Source organism: Strigops habroptila, chromosome 11 (genome assembly GCF_004027225.2).
Source record: "Strigops habroptila isolate Jane chromosome 11, bStrHab1.2.pri, whole genome shotgun sequence".
In the NCBI taxonomy this organism is placed as follows: Eukaryota; Metazoa; Chordata; class Aves; order Psittaciformes; family Psittacidae; genus Strigops; species Strigops habroptila.
Window position 1 is genome coordinate 14,035,892 of NC_046360.1, and position 13,152 is coordinate 14,049,043.

At 47.1% G+C, this 13,152-nt stretch overlaps 1 protein-coding gene across 5 annotated transcripts in view; it reads left to right on the top strand.

Moving 5' to 3' along the window:
* Positions 1-13,152, top strand: part of MTMR3 (myotubularin related protein 3) — a 79,360-nt gene that overhangs the window by 18,907 nt on the left and 47,301 nt on the right. The window contains exon 1 of one of the 5 annotated variants that reach the window (XM_030501608.1): positions 4,477-4,551. The exons of the other annotated variants lie outside the window; for them this stretch is intronic. The gene's annotated coding sequence lies outside the window, so the exon portion shown is untranslated. Of the gene's footprint in view, positions 1-4,476; positions 4,552-13,152 lie in introns of those variants that run through there. 5 annotated transcript variants of the gene reach the window in all.

A 13,152-nucleotide genomic window follows, 5' to 3' on the forward strand; every position in this document is an offset into this window, starting at 1 on the left:
CTGCTGTGCAAAACGTCAAAGGGGCAAAGATTACCCTTTGAGAAGGGAATTTCAGTGGCATTATGTGCAAAATGATGAAACTGGAGAGCTCTACCCCGGCTTTATCATAGATCCCAGCCTGGTTTGGGTTGGAAAGGACCTTAAAGCTCCTCCAGCCCCAACCCCTTGCCACGGGCAGGGACACCTTCCACTAGAGCAGGTTGCTCCAAGCCCCTGTGTCCAACCTGGCCTTGAACACTGCCAGGGATGGGGCAGCCACAGCTTCTCTGGGCACCCTGTGCCAGCGCCTCAGCACCCTCACAGGGAAGAGCTTCTGCCTCAGAGCTCATCTCAGTCTCCCCTCTGGCAGGTTAAAGCCATTCCTCTTGGCCTGTCCCTCCATCCCTTGGCCAGAGCCCCTCTCCATGATTCTTGTTGGCCCAACCCTTTTCTGTAGGCCTTTGTTAAGGAGGCTTTGGGGGTGAGGTGTATTGAGTCCTTGCGGCCCTGGTGCCCGTGCTTGTGCTGACCTGGGCTTCCTGATAGGTGTGGCTGATGCTCCTGACCAAGCTGCCTCGCCAGATGTGAGCACTGTTCCCTTTGGAAGCCTTGCCAGGGAGTTCAGCTCCCTCAGAGAGGTTTATCAGTGCTGTGCGACTGAGGCAGTAACTAATACAATAGATGTATTGGTTACTGGCTAATACATTTATTATTAATACTAATACAATAAACAGTAACTAATACAATAAAGATGAAGGTGTTTGTGGGAGGAATGATGATTTTCCACTGCCCAACAAGCTGTCTGATTGCTTTTGGCTGTTGCTGTGAGAGCACTGGCATCAGTAGTTCATCCCCACAGGTAATAGCTGGGATCATTCTAAGCAGAGGCTGCAATAGCGTTGGACCCCTGAAGAAATCCAGCACTTCCAGGTGGCCCCGTAAGATGTGAAGTTCCCTGGTGTCTGGAGAAGCACTGGGTGAGGGAGCACTGACTTTACCTGGGGGGCATTTCTAGGTGATGGTCTGGTGAGGCAGGAGGCTGCCATCCTGGGGAGCTAGAGGTGTCCTGCCCTGCTGTGCATGGGGTGCTGGCTAGGGTGGTACTGGAAACTCATACAGGTGTGTGTAGAGTTATAGTTTTGGTGTTAAGGATGCACCTTCAGGCCTGAGCACTCATCTCTGCAGCTCAGCCCCCAGCTGGTAGAGTTGTGCTTCCCAAATCAGAGCAGAATGCTGTGGAAATGGGGAGTATTTGAAGAACTACACTTTAAACGTCTGTTCTGGGTACCAAAACTAAAAGATGCTTCTGATGCTGTGAACTCTTACTATGCTTCATTTTCCAGTCTTTTAAAAACACGTTACTACCATTTAGCCATATGGGAGAGTGTGAATGCTGTGGTAAGCACTGAGGATCTTCAGAGGAGGTGCCATGAAATGAGCAGTGTAGAGAAGATTGGCGTGGTTCAGGACTGCACACTGACGAGAAGGTGTGATTCAAATGAACAGAATGCAGAGGTTTGGGTTCAGGGAGAGTTGTCCACCTAGTTCCGTGAGTGCAGGTGGGGTTTTATGGGAGGGAGAGGATGGAGAAGGGAATTGGGGATCATGCATATCCAAGAGAAGCTGAACTAAAGCTTCACAGTGGTCACAGTGCTTGCACTTCCTCATGTGTAATCCTTCACTCAGTCCTTTCATATACAGACATGTTAAGATGCAATTACAAGTTGATTTCCATGGCATGTATGAGTACAGCAAATATCTGCTGTGTCATTAATCCTCGGCTCTCAGGCTGTCAGCTTTGCCTCTCTTGTTTACTTTATTGTGCAACTACGTGTAAGATCCTTGTCCAAAAACCCATCACCAAAGCATGCCTGGCCTGGGAAGCATCCTCCCTTACAGCGGCATTTACACACCCCTGCTCTGGCTTCCTGAGCTCTCCTGTGGGTAGTAGTAAACTACCAAAGCAGGCCATTGTTTCTTACCTCTTCTTGGCAGAGGTTCTTCAGCAGCCATGGTGATGCTAACAGGGAAAAGGAACATCTTCAGTTCATGCCAAGCTCTGAATGCAGAAGTTTGGCTGCAAGTGGTCAGGGATGTCACCGGTTATTCATGAGGCTTCCACCATCAGGGGAGACTAAGAATGGTTCTGTTGCTGCACCTGAACCTCCTGCAGAGCCATTGCACTGCCAAGCTAATGGCACAAATGGGATAATTTTAGTGGAACAGGCATACCTTAGATCCCTGTACTTGGTTGACAGAGTAGTTTAAGCTTGTCACGTGAGCTTTCCTTACATAAAGATGTAATCTTTCCTCAGGAGAGGAGTTTGGCATTTACATCTAGATGTGCAGAACTGGGAGCTCTTTCAGGAATGCCAGGCCTGGATGCTGAGGCTGTTCCTGAGTGAACTCTCAGCTAAATTACAAATGCTTTTTCAGCTCAGCTCTGAGCATTTGCTCCTGGATTTGTCTTCACACACAGGCTTGTTACACCAATACATAACCTCTTGAAACACAAGTGAGGTGGACCGAAGTATTCCCAACATTGTTTCTATCCTTGTTGCTTTCCCTGGTTTTGCTCAGTGTGAAGGAGTCCTTTGAGTATTTTTCTGACCTTAGTTTAAGATTCCAACCTTAATATTGGAACAGGTTGTCTAGAAGGAGTATGCTTAGTGCTACTCAAGCCTTGGCTGGACAAGTGTGAGTGACCTGATCTAATGGCAACTGTGTCGAGTAGGGGCTTGGGCTAGCAGATATTCCCTTGTCCCATTCAACCCAAATTGTTCTCAAATTGTGTTCTTTGTACTTTCCTGTTTGGGCTTAAAGGGGGAAAGTTGTATTCTGCTTTTTGGCAATGGAATATTGAGTCATGTTGCTGTGACTGTTGACAGCACAGAAGTCTGTGGTGGTGAATTGGAGTCTCTTTCAGCAGGAAAGCTGCCTGTGAAGCTCAGTCCTGCACCCCATGGCAGCTTTGAACACAGCTTTGGTAGTTATGGGATGGAAAGAGATTCCTGCCCTGTCTTGGTTTGGGCTCTGACCAAGGCTGACACCTCATAAGATCTTTAAAGGAGATCCTTGGTGCCTGAGCAAGCTGAGGTTCAGGTGTGTTTGTATGTTGTCAGCAGCTTCATCCTGAAATGAGATGTTGTCACTTGAGGTCAGGGGGTTTTGTGCCATTTAATTTCATCAGGAGCAAAGCAGTAAATCAGGACCCAAAACTCAAGTACTAAACCTCTCATTGCTCCTGATTTATGTTGTAGCTACTTCTTTTTTTGCTAAAACTTTTCTGATTTACTTTTGAATCTAAGCAAAGGCATCCTCAGTATTTTCCTCTCATGGGTTGCAGCCACACATTTGAGTTCACTGAGTACAGACTGGGTTTGCTATTAAGCTGGTTACAGGGGGTACTTCAGATGGAAGGATAAAGAATAAAAATAGACTAATTTAGTTGATCTTACTTAGTTTTTACTGTGAAATGCTACTGCTGTGCATTTCATTGAAGCTTGGTATCTGCAAGTCACAGGTAAGAATTAGACTGCTTTTGTATCTTTAAGCAGGACTAATCTGCGTGTGCTCCTGCCTGTCTTTATAAAATACAGCTTGAAGGGAACATGCTCCATTTACTGTACAATCATCATAAATCTTTATAATATTTCTTTAAAGGAAGGTTAAGTCTTGCTGGATTGATGATTCAAGGCCAGGTTGGACACAGGGGCTTGGAGCAACCTGCTCTAGTGGAAGGTGTCCCTGCCCGTGGCAGGGGGTTGGAGCTGGATGAGCTTTCAGGTCCCATCAACCCAAAGCAAGCTGGGATTCTGTGAAGTGCAGACCAGAATTGCAGTGGGTAACTGAAGTTTCCTGCATACTGACATACACTTCTTCCAAAATCTGGGATTAAACCATATTCAAAATGGGAATTACCTGACGCATCAGTAACAGCTGCTGAACTGCGCTCACTGCTGCAGTGCCCAAGGGGAAGATGTGGGTGTGCTGTGTTCAGGTAACTTGCTGAAAAGCCCAAACTTTCTGTTGCTTTAAAATGGTGATTTATTTCTTAATTACAACCAAGTCCTTTTAGTAAACTGGGTTTGTTTTGAGTCACACAGGGAAGGAGGGAATGTTCTCTAAAGGGTAAAACACAAGAGACAGAAAATGTCATTCATTGTTAGTGTTCTTCCTTCTCAGGGTATGGTATATCTACCAACATGAGAGAGCTTCTCCAGGGGAAAATAAAGTGAGAGGCTTTAAATCAGACTTTGCCTGACACTAAACCAAGTTTTGGGGAAAGTGTGTTCTGGATAGTCCCATGAGTGCCTGTATGTGTGGACAAATTCATTCCTCCAGCAGTGCAGCACTGCAAAGGCTGCTGCAGATGGAGTGCTTCCAGTGTTGGATTGCTGTGGGAATGCATTTGCCTGTATCTACAGACACTTGTTACTGTCCTGCATTACTGACTAGTGGTGGTTTTTTTAAAGGGCATTTAGTATAAAGTAGGATACTGGAGCAATACCTCTTCTTGGTAAAACCTAACCAGCAGTACAGGGTTTGGTGGAGGTTGATTTAAGTGAGCAGGTAGGAAATACAGCCTTAAACATTCATGTTCCCTAGAGAAACTCATTCCTGTTGGGTGATCTTGCCATTGAAACAGTGATTTTGAAGGCGATATAGTTACCATGTAGGATTGATTTCTTTTCCACTCAGGGCAAATACCTGCTGGTGTCTTCCTAAGGAAGTGGGGTTTTAACTTTAAATATGGGAGGGGTGAGTCTGTGGCTGATGAATATAACTGGGTTATACCAAACCTTGTCTCAGTAGCAGAGTTGCAGCCTACTGCAGAACTTCAGCTCAATTCTGACTGAAACTCAGTGTTTTGATATACATATGTGCCCTAAAAAGAACCACAGACCCTTCTTTGGTGCCTCTCTGAAATGCATAAATATATTTAACCTTGGCTTCATGCTGTTTACTCTTTTCGAATAAGCATATTCTGTTAATCCAAGTAGGTTCTTTCCTGGCTCTGAATGTCTGTGCAACTTCAGTGCAAGCTGACAAGCCTGTGTGCTTCCAGTATTGTGGAAGTTATGGAGAGAGAAGATTTGTGGGGAGTTGTCGTGGTCGAACTCAGTCTCTCTGGGTAGTCTGGAAATGTGGCTTGAGAAGTTGTAGTTGGTGTTGCCTTTGAGTCAAGACTTGAACCAGACTGTTGCATAGCACATTGCCCTGGGTGAGTAGCTGGAAGGCTGCTGGGCTTAACAGTAAATAAGCTTAAATAAATCACAATCATAGAATCATGAAATGGTTTGGGTTGGAAAGGACCTTAAGCTCCTCCAGCTCCAACCCCTGCCACGGGCAGGGACACCTTCCACTAGAGCAGGTTGCTCCAAGCCCCTGTGTCCAACCTGGCCTTGAACACTGCCAGGGATGGGGCAGCCACAGCTTCTCTGGGCACCCTGTGCCAGCGCCTCAGCACCCTCACAGGGAAGAACTTCCTTGTATCTAACCTGAACTTCCCCTGTTTCAGTTTGAACCTATCACCCCTTGTCCTGTCGCACAATAGAGCTGGCTGGTTCTAAACCACCCATGCTGTGCCCTGAGGGTGACAAAAATCAACTCCTCTGTTGAAGACCTCTCTATGTACTACTGAGTATTTGTAAATAGCTGATTTTCAAGACTACTTCTGGAAATCAAAGCACATTCAGACTAACTTTGGGATTCTTTAGGTGAGCATAGGAGATGCACAAGTACTTCGTGCACCCCCTGCCTCCCACATCACACCCATACCCCATGTGGAGCCCTGCAGCTGGTTCAGCTCTCCAGTGCGATGCGGTCTCGGCTGTTCCCAGCTCCGTGCTGCAGTTCCATGGGCCGATGCTGGCTCTGTGTCCCTTTCCCAGTGTGTTTATAGAACTCTTTTTAAGACTTCCTCCCTTTCCTTGCCTTTTATTTTAGTTGTGGGCTCCCATGTCCAGGATTTAAGTGCAACTCGCAAATGGGAAGTTGTATTTTGCCAGTTATATTTCCTGCTAAGCAACTGTGACTTTCCATGAATGGAAAAAGATGGGAATAAACAACTGTCTTAAATCACTTCAGTATCTTCCAAATATTAACTACGAGAGAAAAGGTATTTGCTCTTCCTGCTTTTCCCCCTAGAGAATTGAATCAGCTGACCAAAGAAAGGACATCAAGTAGCAGGTCTTTTGCAGGCAGAGCTGGTAGATGAGCCAAACCTGTTCGTGTGTCCCTTGGGATCTAAATATAGGAAGCCTCCGTAATTGGGGAAGGCATCTGAGTTCTGGGTATCCCTTAATACACATAGGGAGCCTCGGCACTGCTGTGCCTTGCTGAAGGGCAATGCTAGCACCAGTCTCCTCTCCCCCAGTGGAGAACTTGGCGAGGACCAGGGCATGCTGCTGGAATTTGAGGAAGTTCAAACTGGCACTGGGTTGATGCAGCAACCTGCGTGTTCCAGTCTGGAAGGGGTTGGCTGGAGGGCAGTAACCTGCTCCGGTAAATCCCGTGTCTGGCTTCAAACTGGAACTCGCTGTCTCAATAGGAGTGGGCAGAAAATTCCTTGCGCTCACTGAAGCTGCTCATGGTTCCTTACCCAGCTCTTGCTGCTCTCCTTATCATGCACAAGCACACATGGGGTTATCTCCTTGTAATTTGGCTTTTGCCTGATGTTATTTCCACTATTTACATGTATTAGGCAGCCGGTTGGACACTGAGGCTGTTGATGGCTGTTCATGGCTGGGCAGTCTTGTGGATGATGCACAAACAGGCATTTGTTCTGCTCTCTAGAAAATGGCTGTTTATTGTCCTAGAAAAGCTCTTCTGAGCCTTGATGAACTCCTGAAAGCAGAGATTTAGGTGGTCAGTTCATAACAAGAGGTCTCTTGTGGCTGAAGCCTCACCCCAGATTTGACAGATGCTGGTGGAAGCATCACTGTTGTGCTACTCCTAAAAATGGATTCAGGTCCTGCTGGTACAGGGTATGGTTGTCTCTTTAATAGCTCTAGTGCAGCTTAGGGCTATTTGAGGGCAGTTGGTGTTTGAACTAAATTCTGCCATTTCAACTTCACCTTCTTAATGCTTTGAGAAATAAATGGGTAAGTTTCCCTGGCAGCGTTCAAGGCCAGGTTGGACACAGGGGCTTGGAGCAACCTGCTCTAGTGGAAGGTGTCCCTGCCCGTGGCAGGGGGTTGGAGCTGGAGGAGCCTTATGTCCTTTCCAACCCAAACTATTCCATAATTCTATGAAAACTGTAGTCCATAACAGCACTCTGCAAGGTGTGCAATAAAAGCAAGCCCTGGTAGCAGATAACAGCCTTGACTGTGTCCCAGCAGTGTAGTTGATCAGTGCTATTGCTCTGAGCCTCTGGGGGGGGGCTGAGTTCCCTGTTACGGCCACCCCCTATTAATTTAACCTACTTAATGCTTTGAGAAATAAATGTTTATTCATAGCAGGTACTTGGTATTTCAATAAAGCTGTCTTACGACAAAGGAACTGAATGGTGTTTTGTTAAAGAGGTTTTAAAAGCCTCACCATTTTAAAGTATGGTGAAAACGTGGTCAACTTACCCCCTTAGGAGCTGATAGCTGTAACTGGGTGTAGGTGTCCTCACCTAGTTCAGTGGGGAAAACACTGATTGGAGCGTAACTTGTAACTCCAAAGGAGTTCCACCAGACTCACTGCTTCCTGTTTCAAAGCTCTCTCTTTTAATTACTTGTAGATCTCTTTAGTGTTGACTGTCAGTGCAATACAGGGTGTAAGGAGCCTGTCCTGATGGGTGCTGTGTAATGCTGCTCTCCCACAAGAGCAGCTGCCCCTTCCCAGTGCTCAGCCAGGTACCAGAAGGGACTGAGTTCAAGCACAGTGTTATGGAGGAGGGCAGGGGCATGAGTAGGTGTGTGGGAAGGATGAGTAAAACCTTTGAGACTCTGATTAGCAGCCTCGTACTCCTGTTTGTTTGTTGCCTTCTAGAAAGGAAGGACTAGGGGAGGGAAGCATGACTCATGGCAAATGGGCTGTGAGGACCTCGGTGCAAGAATGGGAAGTATGAGGAGCAAATTATTCCCTCCTTACTCTGTTCTGCCATTTCAAGTGGAAACTTTGGCTGCCTGGTCTCGGGCTTGCTCACTTGCTTTTTCTGTTTCATAACTTCAGTCTAACGTTGCCCTACTTTTCATGTAGGCCCTTTGGTTACTTTTGGACAGAATATCCCCTTCCACACACAAAGGTGACACTTGGTCACTTCTTTAGCTTAGAACCTATACAAGTCTATGGCATGTCCACCAGCTCAGCCCTGATCAGTGTTCTGCATCCTGTCAGCTGTCATATGTGACTGGTAGATTCAGATCCCTTCCTTGCAGATCTCTCCACACTTCAGACTGATCCATGTAGCTCGTTGGTCCTTCTTGGTAAATGTTACTTGTCTGTCACTTGTGTCAAGTTGAGGAATATGGAATAACTGAAATAAAAGGAAAATGACAGAATGGGTTATTCATTTGCGCTTTAAACTACCACTGGTTCATCAGAAGCTCTCTGGTGGGCAAATTGTATCCTGGTTTATGTATGAACAGTTGCAGTGGTTGGATCTTGGGGGTCTGTCCAAAGGAAAAAGGAATTCAAAGAGAAGAGAACCTGAAATCTTACAAGACAAAGGGACGTTTTCCTCACGTTTTGGTGTCAGGTTGGTGTGGTGGTTGAGCTGGGCTGTTCTGGGATCTGTGAAGGAGAATATTGATGTATAATCTCTTATTCAGAAAGACACTTCCCTAAAAAAACTTCTTTATTGGAATATTTAATCCTATGATCACCTAAAGTTTCACTGAGTTTTAGTCTTGACATCAAAAGTGGGCCTCTTAATGCCAGATCCAATGACTCCCATGAGCTATCAGATAGCTGCAGTCTCAGGAGGGCTTCTGCTGCCTCTCCTCCCGTGCTCCTCTGCCCTTTCAAGCTTTGCTACTGTTTGAGATGGTTTTTCTTGTAACTTTGAACTGCTGCTTCCGCATTTAGTTTTGGAAGAGTGCAAGAAGTGATCTTTTTAACTAGTATGCAAAGAGCATCAGCTTAAGCTGCTTTAAAAACAGACTAATGCCTCTTCTGAGTGGGAAGGTGAAGGAAGCTAATATGCCTACCTGTGAAGGGTTCCACAGGAGGCTCAATTACCCACCATTAACCTATGAGTCAGTGCAGTGACATGGTGCAAAACCTTTGTGATGCTCTGGACTCTCATAGTTCATTCTTCACTCGCAGCAGCACAGGTAGAATGGAAAATGGAATCAGACATTTTCAAAATGCTCTTAGTTTGATGCTTCCCATCCATGTTAACCACAGAATCCCAGCCTGGTTTGGGTTGGAAGGGACCTTTAAAGGTAATACAGTTCCACCCCCTGCCACACAGCAGCCTTCCACCAGAGCAGGTTGCTCCAAGCCCTGTCCAACCTGGCCTTGAACACTGCCAGGGGTGGGACTGAGGACAGGCGAGATGCTCAGTGTGGCTGCTCATCTCCACTTACTCTGTCATGCCATGCAGCATTGATGTGGGCAGCCCTTCATACTCGGCAGCTTTCCAAACTGGGAATCCTGTCACTTTACAATCTAGGGAAGTGTGTGATAGAGAAGATTCCTCCCTGAAGATCAGCATTCCTTCTCCGTGCACAGGGTTTAAAGCTCTCTGTTAAGCAGTGAGCTCGCTCTGCCCAGCCTCGGGAGCACCAGTGTTCATGGTGCCAGTCCCAGTGCTCCCACCCCCTCGGTGGTTTTTAGCTCAGCCGCAAGCTGACCACATTGCCCAAGTGGTAGGTAGCTGATAGTAGTGTTCTGTTCCTGCTCCTTAGCACACTGAGTAGGGTAGAAATAGTTCTGGGGGGAAGAACGTAGAAGGAAAGAGGAGGAGAATAATCTATAGCTAGGATGTGAGTTAAAGCTGAGCAGAAAGCAGCCTAACACAAAGGTGGTGACATGTGTTGTCAACAAATGGTTGGTACATGTGTGATGATAAGGGTGTGAGAGGAGGTCCAGTCACTGCAGAGATGGTTCTGTGGGAGCAGGAATACCGTGAAGTCAGGAATGTGAACAGGAGTAGAGACCTTTTAACCATAAGCCACGTGTGTAGTGTTCAGGTTGTGACATGGTGTGGCCTAACCCCTGCAGGAATGCCCTATTTCAGCAAACAGAGGAAAAAATACACCTTCAAACTAGTCACTTAAAGTTTGGTTTCTCTACATCTCTATGAGGACAGTTGGTCTGCAGCTAGGGGAAGTTTGGATTTCTTTTGTTCCAAAGCTGCTATTCTGCCATTTCACTTCATGCTTATCAAATCATTCCTCCTCTGTTCTTGCTAGATACAGGCCTTCAGCTAAGAAATTGAAGGGGCAACTTCCCAATCTGAATTAAACAAACATGCTTGTTAAAACTTGAGGGTGTTTTTCCAAGCTATTTGCCAATGTTTTATTTAAATAAACATCAAGAAAACCCTTGTCACAGACTCCTGTAGTTTAGGTTGGAGGCCATGTAGTCCAGTGCTCTGCTTAGAGTAGGGCCAGCTGTGATGGTGGGTTGCTCAGGGGCTGGTCACGTTTGGAATACTCCAGGGATGAAAGTTCTACACCTTGGAAATGTGAATTCTGAGCTTCGCCCCACAATTCCATTATGACTTGTGTTTCACTGTTACAGAATGATGCTGCATCATCCCACTGCTCCTCCAGAGCATCTTCCACCAAAACCCAATGGAGGCAGGAGCTGTGTGCTAGCTGAAGTGTGCATCTAATGCCCAACTGCCCGAAAGAGTCAACAGGGAACGATCCTAAAGAGGTGGTTCAAAGCAAAAGCGTAGTTTTAACTGTTCCTGTTCTCATCACCCTGAGTCCTGGAGCCCTGTGGCAGAGGAACTTCACAATGAAAACTGGGCAGTGTTGATCTGCCCTTCATCAGCTGTGCCTGAATAAAGAAATACCAAACCAGCTGTGGGAATGTGACAGCCCAGTAAGAAAGATGGTGCAAAGCCAGTTCCTTTACTAGACACGGTTGACTTTGTAGGATTTACTGAAATGGTCCCGTTCCCTTTTCCTCTTCTGGGGCAACAGCACAAGAGGGACGTGGAGCTGCTGGAGCGAGGCCAGAGGAGGCCCCGGAGCTGCTGCGAGGGCTGGAGCAGCTCTGCTCTGGAGCCAGGCTGAGAGAGCTGGGCTGGGGCAGCCTGGAGAAGAGAAGGCTCCTGAAGGGGACACCTTAGAGCAGCTCCAGTGCCTAAAGGGGCTCCAGGAAACCTGGAGAGGGGCTTTGGACAAGGGCCTGTAGGGACAGGCCAAGGGGAATGGCTTTAACCTGCCAGAGGGGAGATTGAGATGAGCTCTGAGGCAGAAGCTCTTCCCTGTGAGGGTGCTGAGGCGCTGGCACAGACTTTTCCCAGAGAAGCTGTGGCTGCCCCATCCCTGGCAGTGTTCAAGGCCAGGTTGGACGCAGGGGCTTGGAGCAACCTGCTCTAGTGGAAGGTGTCCCTGCCTGTGGCAGGGGTTGGAGCTGGAGGAGCTTTAAGGTCCCTTTAACCCAAACCAGGCTGGGATTCTCTGAATGTGCTCGTTGTGGATCAGACGGCAGAGCTGATGCAGAGGAAGTGGTGGGAGCACACGGAGGGGAAGGCTGCAGCCCCTCCTCAGAGGCAGTGGTCTCAGATGTGTTTAACTGTGTTAAACAGCTATTTCCCCACCAGTGCTTGGGTTGCTCCTCCCATCAGTAACTGGTTTGAGATCCAGTACAATTCGGGGCTGTGTTTCTTCTTACAGTCAGCTTTTCCTTTCATTTTGGCACAAGAGTTGGCTTGGGAAGTGATAAGGTCCAAGGTGCTTATCTGTGCCTGCAGCCCTGCGGGGGGAACGCCGAGGAGCCCGGCCTGGAGCGCTTCCAGTGCTGGCAGGGGTAAAGCAGGACTATTAGTGCTTGTATTGGAATGTTTTTGACCTGTTTTTAAACTGCTCCACAAAACTCCTGAGATTCAGTGGCTTCTTCCAAACCTCATTAAATTCAATAACAAGTTTATTGCAGGTTTTGTGAAGGTTTGTTTTTATCTTGGACCTAAAGCACACAAACTGAGTCCATCTGCTGCTGCCCTCAGTGTGTATCTTGCCTGTTTCAAAGCACGGACGGGGCCAGCACAGTGTCTCTGAGGAGTCGCTGGAGCTGTGTAGTGCTCTTCATGGCTGCTTTTTTTGGTTTCCCGTCAAAGGGGACTTTGTACAACCACGTGGCTGTGGAGTTGAACTTGTTGCATGCTCAAGCTGGTACCTCAAAGTAAAACTGTGTCCTCTGTGCCTCGTGTGCTGTGGTTAAGAAGCTGTGGCTGCCCCATCCCTGGCAGTGTTCAAGGCCAGGTTGGACACAGGGGCTTGGAGCAACCTGCTCTAGCGGAAGGTGCCCCTGCCCGTGGCAGGGGGTTGGAACTGGAGGAGCTTTAAGGTCCCTTCAACCCAAACCACTCCATGATTCTATGACAATGAATTACCAACCTGTGAAGCTACTGGAATTGGCATTTGGGTTGTTGGTTGAGAGAGATTCTAAAACAAATGAAACAGCATTGACCTTTGCTGCAGGTAACTGGATGTTGCTCTTAGACACCACTTTATAACGTTGCAATCCATGAGGAGCCGGGGCTGGCGAGAGCTGTGGTCATCCACAGGGTGGTTTCTCACAGCACAGGTTGTCTAAACACCAGCTGAAGGGAGATAGGGATGAGATGCCCCTAAAGTGTGTCCACTGTGAAATGTCAGAACTGCTTTGGCTTGGTGCATGTTTTACTTTTAAAGTAGAAAGATTTTAAGAGTTAAAAGCCTCGTTTTACTTCTTAACCTTTAAAACTTTTTCTACCCAGTCCTAAAATTATATATCCTTTTGTACATACTGTATTTTTTCCCTGTCATAACCCCTAAACGACAAGAGAGATCCAAAATAGAGATTTATGTTCTATTAATGGACCTGAATGTGAAATTCCCACTAGTTGTGGCCCATCAGAGTAGGAGCAAACCCTTTGTAGCAGCAGGATCCTGTGTTTATGCAGTTAGGCTTTCCAGGCACATACGCATGCAGCATGCTCTTGGGAGAGCTCCAAGGTATTGTGAAGAGCAAATCCTCTGGCACACGGGATACAAGGGAGTGGAATTCCATCAGCTTGGC